Genomic DNA, 11086 nt, shown 5'->3' on the forward strand with positions numbered 1-11086 from the left:
TGGCCTTGAATCCATCATTTAATTCGGATTTAATGGAGGAAAAATCAAGATTTTTGTAAAATCTTCCAAAAATAAAAATTTAAGATTTGGAAGTCGAGTTGTTATTGGAATTCGATAAATTGGTATGGTTGAACTCGTATCGGAATGGTTGTTTGGATTTCATGAAAATTATGTCGGGTTCCAAGAGGCGGGTCCCGCATTGACTTTTGTTGACTTTTTGGAATAAATTTTTAAGTCGACGTATTATTATCCGAAATTATTTCCGATGAATTTTAATGAAGTTATACAATTAATTTAGATAGATTTGAACGGCCTGGAGGTCAATTCAAGCAAGAAGACGATTTTGGAATATCGGCATAACTTCAAAGAGATAAGTGTCTTGCTTAACCTCAAGTGGGGGAAATTCCCCTTAGGCATTGAGTCTTATGTGCAACTTGGGTAATTGAAAACCATATACGCGAGGTAACGAGTACATACTTGGTTTATATATGCAAATATTTATTGAGTTAAAGTCTTGAGCATATTGTGTAGTAAATTGGATAATTGTTGGCATATATTTAATCATCTACTTGTCGTGCCTAAACCCTTGTTGTTGACTCTGTTGTTATATGACAATGTGATGTGATTGTTATTTGATTATTTATGAAATTTCGTGAATTTGCTGGTTTGATAATTATTGGAATTTAATTTTATTTTGAATTTTCCCTCTGCAAATAATTAATTAAATGAGCTTAAGAAGAGGTGTTTATATAATTATTGAAAATTTGATCTTTTATGAAGACTTTGCTTTATGTTGAGTAATTTCTATCTCTATTGATTGTTTTTGGGTGTTGTACACATTGTGTGGAGCATTTGGCTATTTGCTGTGAAATTAATTGACTTGGTTGTAGCTTTGAAATTTGGTTGTGGCCATTGGGCAAATTGTGATATGAATTGATTTTTGTTATGTAGTTGTGATAATTTTCCGTGTAAATTGTTGTGTTGTGTGAGTTGTTATTTTGGGGAGATAAGGGTGGCATTTCACCGTTGATATTATGTGGTTATAAGGGTGGCATTTCACTATTGTGTTTGTTGGCTATTGATATTGTCTGGGCGGAGCGATAAGGGTGGCTATAGGAGTGGTAAGGGTGGCTATTGATATTGTCTGGGCGGAGAGATAAGGGTGGCTATAGGAGCGATAAGGGTGGCAATAGGAGCGATAAGGGTGGCTATTGTCAGGGACGATATGTGATGATGTGGGGTTGTGGTGTTGACCATTTTCATGTGATGTTGTGATTTTCTAGTGTTTATTTTTATACCTTGTGCAACTTGTCTTATTGTTAGTAAATTGATAATAATCTGATTTATGTTGAAATTGGGAGCCTGTGGCTATTGCCAGGCGGTTTATAAAATGAAATGTGGGCATGAGGTGCCGTGAATTGTGATATGAAATGGGAATATTGGCACATGAATTGTTCGTGCAGTTGTGATATAAAATGTGGGCACGAGGTGCTGTGATGAAATGATAATAATATTTGGCACGTGAATTGTCCGTGCAATTGTGATATGAAATGAGGGCACGAGTTGCCGGGCAAATATGATGATTTAATTATGGGCACGAGGTGCCGCGGAAATATGAAAATGGGCAGAGACCCGTATTTTGATGATTTTAAAATGAGGTGTCATATGGTGACTTTTTAATTGAAAGAATTATATTCAAAATATTTATTTGGAAGGATTTTTACTTAGAAAGTATTATATAAAAGAATTGTATTTTGAAAGATATTTATTGAGGAAATTGTATTTGAAAAGATTTATTGAAAGAATTATATTTGAAAAATAATTATTTGAGAAAATTATATTTGAAAGAGAGTTATCTGGAAGAACTATGTGAAAGACATTTATTTGAAGGGCTTGATTTAATTGAGTGTAATTGTGTTTATTAATTGTTAAGTGATATTATTGGTATTCTTGTTGCATGTGGTGCATATCACTGGTTGTTTTATCCTGTCTTTATTATTATTTGTTTTCTATTATGTTGAATATTATATTACACAGGTTATTAGACTAGTGAGTGTCTTGACTGTACCTCGTCTCTACTCCATTGAGGTTAGTCTTGATACTTACTGGTCACCGTTATGGTGTGCTCACTCTACACTTCTGCACATTTTATGCAGAGCCAGGTATTGAAGATAACGGACTTGAGCAGAGTTAAAGCGGGATCGTAAGGATTCAAGGTAGAGCTGCTTGGTCGTCGCAGTCCCTTGGAGTCCTTTCATTTCATTGTACTGTTAACTTGTAATCAAACAGTATTGTATATTCGGTCCTCATGATCATTCTATGTATTCAGTTAGAGTTTGTGACTCAGTACTACCATTCTTGGGAGGTTGTATATTCATATTTGTTCCGTTGTCAGTTTTGATTATATATTTATTTAAAAAAAATGGCTTCAAAAGGTAATTGAAATCGGCTTACCTAGTCTTAGAGACAAGGTGCCATCACGACGCATGTGGTTGGATTTTGGGACGTGACAAGTTAGTATCAGAGCTCTAGGTTCATAGGTCCTACGAGTCACGAACGAGTCTAGTAAAGTATTGCGGATCGGTATGGAGACGTCTGTACTTATCTTCGAGAGGCTACAGAACTGCTAGGAAATTTCCATTTCTTTTATTCATGTCATGCGAAATTTGTTAAATTTGGAATTTGAGCCTTTGTATCTCTATTCTCTCACATATGGTGAGGACACGTGCTACCAGGTTAGCTGAGCAGGCATCCGCTCATACTGCTAGGGCTGCAAGAGGCTGGGGCCGAGATAGAGGCCGAGGTAGAGGTCGAGGAAGGGCACGTGCTGCGACTAGAGCACCTGTCAGAACAACAATTGAGGAGCCACTGGTAGCTCCAGTTAGGGGACAGGTACCAGAAGCACTTGTTGTTACCCTCGGACTTCAGGAGACCTTACCACAGTTCCTGAGTATGTTTGGTACATTAACTCATGCGAGATTGATCTCTGTTGCACCAAATATTTCGCAAATTAAGGGAGTAGCTCAGACTCCTACCACAACTCTAGAGCAGCAGGTTCACGTTGGCCAGGTTCCGGGTGTAGTACTGGTACAACCTGTTATTCTGGTTTGGCCTGAGGTCAGGCCCGAGGCATCAGAAGAAGAACAAAAGAGACTTGAAAGGTTTAAGAAATATGATCCACCAACTTTCAGTGGCACAACTATAGAGGATGCCCAAGAATTTATAGAAAATTATCACCGTATTCTCCGCACCATGGGTATTGTGAAATTGAGCGGAGTTGCCTTTACTACATTTCAACTGTCAGGCATGTTGTATCGGTGGTGGGAAATCTATGAAGAAGGTAGACCAGCCAATGCCACACCACCAACTTGGGCTTAATTTTCGGAAATATTCTTGAAAGAGTTTGTTCCCCAGACTCTCAGAGATGCATGGCGCACAGATTTTGAACGGTTGCGTCAGGGTACTATCACGATGTCAGAATATGCTATCAGATTCAGTGAGTTAGCCCGTCATGCACCTATCTTAGTTCCGACAATCAGATAATGGGTCCGCAGATTCATTGAGGGTCTCGATTATGATATTAAAATATGTATGGCTCGAGAGTTGCAAACTGATGCTCCATTTCAACAAGTAGTGGAAATTGCAAGGAAGATTGAGGGCGTTTTAGGCGAGAAAAGGAAGAAAGGTCTCGAAGATCTGGGGGGGTTCAGTGGATTTTACTCTTCAGCTAGAACCCATTATAGCGGAGACTCAAGGAGTCGGTCAGCTCAGTCCGCACATCATATTACTCGGAGTGCTCCAGTTTATAGTGCACCACCGACACGAGATTGTTACAGTGGTTATTCCAGTTATCCGGGACAGACTCAGTACGAGCAGCCGCAACCTCAAAGGGGTTGTTATGAGTGTTGTGATACTATGCATATCATGAGAGATTGTCCCAGACTTGGGAGGGGTGGATTTCATCAGAACACTCCAGCTACAAGCTTTATTCCAGTTGATACTCCACATGCACGGTTAGCTAGAGGTGGAGGACAGGCGGGTAGTGGGTTCCTAAGAGGTGGATGCCCGACCCGTTGATTTAATCACTATGATTTGGCTGAGGCCAATACACCAGATGGTTTCGTTACAGGTACGATCCTGATTTTTATTATAAAAGGATATTTCCCTTAATTTGATTCGGTTCTGAATATTGAGGTGAGTCCTCCTATTATGCTCCACTTATGGGTGAGCTTCGTAAATTTGTAATCCACTTATATGTTTATCCCTGTTGGGAGATTTGGGGGTGTGAGCCCGTGTATGTCATTTATTTTTATACACCATTGAGGGTTATAAGTCCAAAATTAATTTTTATTATTCATTACAGTGGGTTTAATGTATTTCGGAATAATTGATTCCAATTTTTATGAATTATTTTCCCGTACCGGTATAAGGGTTCATTATGTGTTGTGAAAACTATCTACGAAATTTATTGAAAAGAAGAAAGAAAGGAAATTGAAATTTCAGTTGGCATAATGTGTAAAATACTTGTGATTCGGAGTTGAGGACGAAGATCCTCAAATTTTTATATGATGTGAAATATTTGAACCGGACTACAAGTCACGGTGGAAATTATATAAGGACGAGGTCCTTGTGGTGAAATATTTATGAGTTAAAAAATTTTCGTGTGTGAAATTTAATTTGTACAATAATATTAATCTGGAGTCATGCCTGTTAGGCTTATTTGATAATGCTTGTATATTTTATGTTCATATTCATCCATTTTTGTGCTGTAAATATTGAGTTTTAACCTATGAGGTGAGTGCCCAGGTAGTGTTAAATGTGACTCATTAATCCGAGTAAGTAATCATGAGGTCTTCATGTCTCACATTCTGTTGTCAGTGTTGTGAAAATTCGAAATGAGGTGATGATTAATATGAGATTAATTGATGATATTGGAATTAATTATGAACAGCTTTTAAGACCAGAGATGTGATGATGAGCATACATATGATGTGTTTCATGTCCTTATATCATTATGATCTGGCAATGCTGAGATTAATGTTATTAATATATACCCTGTGGTATTTTGTTGGGTTGTGGATATGTTGTTAGGAGTTGTTTGGGTGTTACTCTGGCAGGTGGATAGGCCCAATTATAGGAGGGAGACTGCCGAAATTTCTGAAAGATTTGGGAGTTAGTAAAATTTGAAGGATTGAGAATTGCAAAAGAAGAGACAAATTATGTTATGTGTTTGAGGGCAAATGATCCTAAGCGGGGAATAATGCAGGACCCCAAAAAAAGTTTTGAATTACTTCAACACTATCGAGAAAATTGATGTGTGCATAGGCACGAGTTGCTATAGCCAGTTGAGACTAATAATGTGCGTTGTTGTGAGAAATCAGGCCTTTTGAAAATATTGGAGCGTAAGAAAATGGCCTTAAAGTTTACAAATATGGATAAAAGTAATAATCTCAAGTGAAATGATGTTATCGGGCTTATCTCAAATGCGGTAACATAGAATCAACTGTGAGTTTATGTGTAAAAGTAAAATTACCAATTCGGTAACCTCGGAATGCGTTCGAGGACAAACGTTTGTTTAAGAGGTGGAGAATGTAACGACCCGACTTGTCGTTTTAAGAATTTACGCCTCGTTTAGTGACTTAAGGTCTCGAGCAGCCTCGCAATATGCATTATGACCCCCGTGTGTGGTCGAGTTTGATTTACGGATGATTCGAAGAGATTTGAGACACTTAGTCCCTGAGATGGAAGCATAAGCCTTAGGATTTTTACCGTAGTCGGAATTGTATGAAGACAACTCCGGAATAGAGTTTTGTTGGTTCCGTTAGCTCCGTTGGGTGATTTTGGACTTAGGAGCGTGTCCGGACTATGAATCTGAGGTCTGTAGCCAATTTAGGCTTGAAATGGCGAAAGTCGAATTTTTGAAAAGTTTGACCGGGGGGTTGATTTTTTGATATCGGGGTCGGAATGCAATTCCGAGAGTTGGAACAGCTCCGTTAAGTTATTTGGGACTTTCCTGCAAAATTTGAAGTCATTCCAGATTGATTTGATGTATTTCAGCACAAGTTATAGAATTTGAAAGTTTAAAGTTCATAGATTTTGATTTGGGGTACGATTCGTCGTTTTGATGTTGTTTGAGGTGATTTGAGAATTCGACTAAGTTCATATGATGTTTTAGGACTTGTTGGTGTATTTGGTTGAGGTCCCGGGGGCCTCGGGTGTGTTTCGGATCATTTCGGGCTGTTTCGGAACTGTTGTATCTGGTATCTGACTTCTTTCTTCGCGAACACGAAGAGAGTCACGCGAACGCGAAGAAGAGTTTTGAGGCTGTTGGGATTTAGCCTTCACGAACGCGAAGGAGGTCTCGCAAACGCGAAGGTATGCCTGAAGAACCTACGCGAACGGGAGGGGCCAGTCGCGAACGCGTAGAAGGAAGGAGGGGACTGGGCCTTGAGTCAACAGCCTTCGCGACCGCGAATGCGAAGTAGTAGGACCTGAGTGCATTGCGAACGTGAGAGCTTGAACGCGAACGCGATGATATGCATGGCAGGCCTTCACGAACACGACGCTGGTAACGCGAACACGAAGAAGAAATTGAGGCAGCGAGTTTTTGGCCTTCGCGAACGCGAAGAAGGCCTATCTGGGCAGAATTAAAAGTCCCAAAAACGGGGGTTTGAGTTCATAACTCAAAATCTAATTTGGAGCTCGGTAGAAGGCGATTTTTGGAGAGATTCTTGCATTGGTATTTGGGGTAAGTGATTCTTATCCAATTTTGATTAATTTTCATGATTATTCCCTTGAATCCATCATTTAATTCGGATTTAATGGAGGAAAAATCAAGATATTTGAAAAATCTTCCAAAAATAAACATTTAATATTTGAAAGTCGAGTTGTTATTGGAATTCGATAAAATTGGTATGGTTGAACTCGTATCGGAATGAGTGTTCAGATTTAATGAAAATTATGTCGGGTTCCGAGAGGCGGGTCCCGCGTTGAGTTTTGTTGACTTTTTGGAATAAATTTTTAAGTCGACGTATTATTATCCGAAATTATTTCCGATAAATTTTAATGAAGTTATACATTTAATTTGGATAGATTTGAATGGCCCGAAGGTCAATTCAAGAAAGAAGGCGATTTTGGAATATCGGCATAACTTCAAAGAGATAAGTGTCTTGCTTAACCTCGAGTGGGGGAAATTCCCCTTAGGCTTTGAGTCTTATGTGCAACTTGGGTAATTGAAAACCATGTACGCGAGGTGACGAGTACGTACTTAGTTTATATGTGCAAATTTTTATTGAGTTAAAGTCTTGAGCATATTGTATAGTAAATTGAATAATTGTTGGCATATATTTAATCATCTACTTGTCGTGCCTAAACCCTTGTTGTTGACTCTGTTGTTATATGACAATGTGATGTGATTGTTATTTGATTATTTATGAAATTTTGTGAATTTGCTGGTTTGATAATTATTGGAATTTAATTTCATTTTGGATTTTTCCCTCTGCAAATAATTAATTAAATGAGCTTAAGAAGAGTTGTTTATATAATTATTGAAAATTTGATCTTTTATGAAGACTTTGCTTTATGTTGAGTAATTGCTATCTCTATTGATTATTTTTGGGTGTTGTATACATTGTGTGGAGCATTTGGCTATTTGCTGTGAAATTAATTGACTTGGTTGTAGATTTGAAATTTGGTTGTGGCCATTGGGCAAATTGTGATATGAATTGATTTTTGTTATGTTGTTGTGATAATTTCCCGTGTAAATTGTTGTGTTGTGTGAGTTGTTATTTTGGGGAGATAAGGGTGGCATTTCACCGCTGATATTATGTGGTTATAAGGGTGGCATTTCACTGTTGTGATTGTTGGCTATTGATATTGTCTGGACGGAGCGATAAGGGTGGCTATAAGAGCGGTAAGGGTGTCTATTGATATTGTCTGGGCGGAGCGATAAGGGTGGCTATAGGAGCGATAAGGGTGGCTATAGGAGCGATAAGGGTGGCTATTGTCAGGGACGATATGTGATGATGTGGGGTTGTGGTGTTGATCATTTTCATGTGATATTGTTATTTTCTTGTGTTTATTTTTATACCTTGTGCAACTTGTCTTGTTTTTAATAAATTGATAATAATCTGATTTATGTTGAAATTGGGAGCCTGTGGCTATTGCCAGGCGGTTTATAAAATAAAATGTGGGCACGAGGTGCCGTGAATTGTGATATGAAATGGGGATATTGGCACGTGAATTGTCCTTACAGTTGTGATATAAAATGTGGGCACGAGGTGTTGTGATGAAATGATAATGATATTCGACACGTGAATTATCCGTGCAGTTGTGATATGAAATGAGGGAACGAGGTGCCGGGCAAATATGATGATTTAATTATGGGCATGAGGTGCCGTGAAAATATGAAAATGGGCTGAGACCCTTATTTACGAAAAATATGTAAATGGGCCGAGAGCCGTATTTTGATGATTTTGAAATGAGGTGTCACATGGTGACTTTTTAATTGAAAGAATTATATTCAAAATATTTATTTGGAAGAATTTTTACTTAGAAAGTATTATATAAAAGAATTGTATTTTGAAAGATATTTATTGAGGAAATGATATTAAAAGATTTATTGAAAGAATTATATTTGAAAAATAATTATTTGAGAAAATTGTATTTGAAAGAGAATTATCTGGAAGAACTATGTGAAAGACATTTATTTAAAGGACTTGATTTAATTGGGTGTAATTGTGTTTATTAATTGTTGAGTGATATTAATGGTATTCTTGTTGTCTGTGGTGCATATCACTCGATGTTTTATCCTGCCTTTATTATTATTTATTTCCTATTATTTTGTATATTATATTGCACAGGTTATTAAACTAGTTAGTGTCTTGACTGTACCTCGTCTCTACTCCATTGAGGTTAGTCTTGATACTTACTGGGCACCGCTGTGGTGTGCTCACTCTACACTTCTGCATATTTTGTGCAGAGCCAGGTATTGAAGATAACAGACTTGAGCAGAGTTAAAGTGGGATCGTAAGGATTCAAGGTGGAGCTGCTTGGTTGTCGCAGTCCCTTGGAGTCCTTTCATTTCATTGTACTGTTAACTTGTAATCAAACAGTATTCTATATTCGGTCCTCGTGATCATTCTATGTATTTAGTTAGAGTTCGTGACTCAATACTATCAGTCTTGGGAGGTTGTATATTCATATTTGTTCCGTTGTCAGTTTTGATTATTTATTTATTAAAAAAATCGCTTCAAAAGGTAATTAAAATCGACTTACCTAGTTTTAGAGACTAGGTGTCATCACGACGCCTGTGGTGGGATTTTAGGTCGTGACACGATAAGAAAGGAAACAGCAAGTATCAGCGAAATACTATAAAAATGACACAAAAAAGTGAATGGAATACAACCTAAATCTGGAATCACTAATACAGCAAGGACAAGTAATAACTCAGCAACTACAACCGCTTTTACATCAGGTTTTAGTCATCAAACTCCATGAGGTACCGAACCTCGGACAAATCACAACTCACGGGTCTCAATACCTGAACCCTAACACTTGGCATCCTGTGCCCTCATTACATTTCATAACCGCACTGGCGACTCACGTGCCAATAGAGCCATTCACATAGAAGGCAAGTAAACAAAGGTGAGCATTTATGCTCAACAATATCAAGAACACCTCTTATCCGATAAGAGTGCTTAACTACGTGTATGCTTGTGCAAGTGTCCTAACATAGTCTATACCTAAGGAAAAAGAACGGACAGCAGGTAGAATATTTTCTCACAGCTTTCACAAGATAAAGCTCACACAGGTAAGTGTACCACTACACAAATATTAAACACAAGAATGCCCTCGGGCCATCACAAATCATCACAAATCAATCCCTAACACAACCCACCTTGTCTCGCCATGTGGGCAATAGTAAAGTAAATGCCCGTCTTGTCTCGCCACACGTGCATAATAATGTTCCCACCTTATCTCGTCACATGCGCAACCCACATATAAATATATATCCCGCCTTGTCACGCCGCATGTGCAAATATCAATAGTAACAATAGCATGACAGAAACCTCGTGCAACCCCATAAAAACAACCGCACGGCAGAAACCTCGTGCATCACAAAAACCACAACCGCACGGCAGAAACCTCGTGCATCACAATAACAACAGCCGCACGGCATAAACCTCATGCATCACCACAACAAGTACAACAACAACAATGACAATAATACAAAGTACGACAAGTAAATCAACTCAAGAACCTTAATTCACAAAGAAACGGTAGAACCAATTCACAAAGGATAACTACAGTAAAGGATGTTAGGTGTAAAGAGAACAGCTCCACAAGGGAAAAACTAATATGTAGAAACGATCCCACAATATATATTTCAACAACAGGGAAGCTAACACGAGTCAAATAATTCCAAATAAAACAAGTCGACTAAGATGTAGGATATCTAACTTCTTTTAAGGTTGAGAAATTATGAAGGATATTCAACAATTCAATTAAGGATAAGCAGCGGAAAGATAATCATAACCTCAATTAAGACTGAACAATTATAGGGTGAAATAATTATAATTCCAAACAAAGATAAGCAGTTATGAAAAGATAACATGACAATAGAAGAGGTAAAATCTTCAGTTAAATCAAATAAGAGTCAAATAGGCAATAAGAGTGAATCCTGAAGTAATTAATTCAAATTAAAGCATGTAGAGGTGCAACTAGTAAATAGGAACTTAATCATATCAAGAACTTCTTCATACTTAGTGAATATAAGGACCTAAGAACTCTAAAAGGCCAACGTTCCACAAATAAGTCCGAGTATGCACTCGTCACCTCGCGTACATGGACTACAATCAACATAGAAGACTCAAATCCTAAGGGAAAATCCCCCACACAAGGTTAGGCAAGATACTTACCTAAAAAAGATAAATTGATACTCAAAAATGAACTTCTCGGATGAAATGACCTCCGTACGGCTCAAATCTAACCAAAATAACTTCAAAACATAAATAAAACTCATAAGGAAATATTCCGGACCATAAAGCATCAATCTTTATCAAAATCTAAAAATCGGTCCAAAAGT

The sequence above is a fragment of the Nicotiana tomentosiformis genome, chromosome 12 (assembly GCF_000390325.3).
Source record: "Nicotiana tomentosiformis chromosome 12, ASM39032v3, whole genome shotgun sequence".
Classification (NCBI taxonomy): Eukaryota; Viridiplantae; Streptophyta; class Magnoliopsida; order Solanales; family Solanaceae; genus Nicotiana; species Nicotiana tomentosiformis.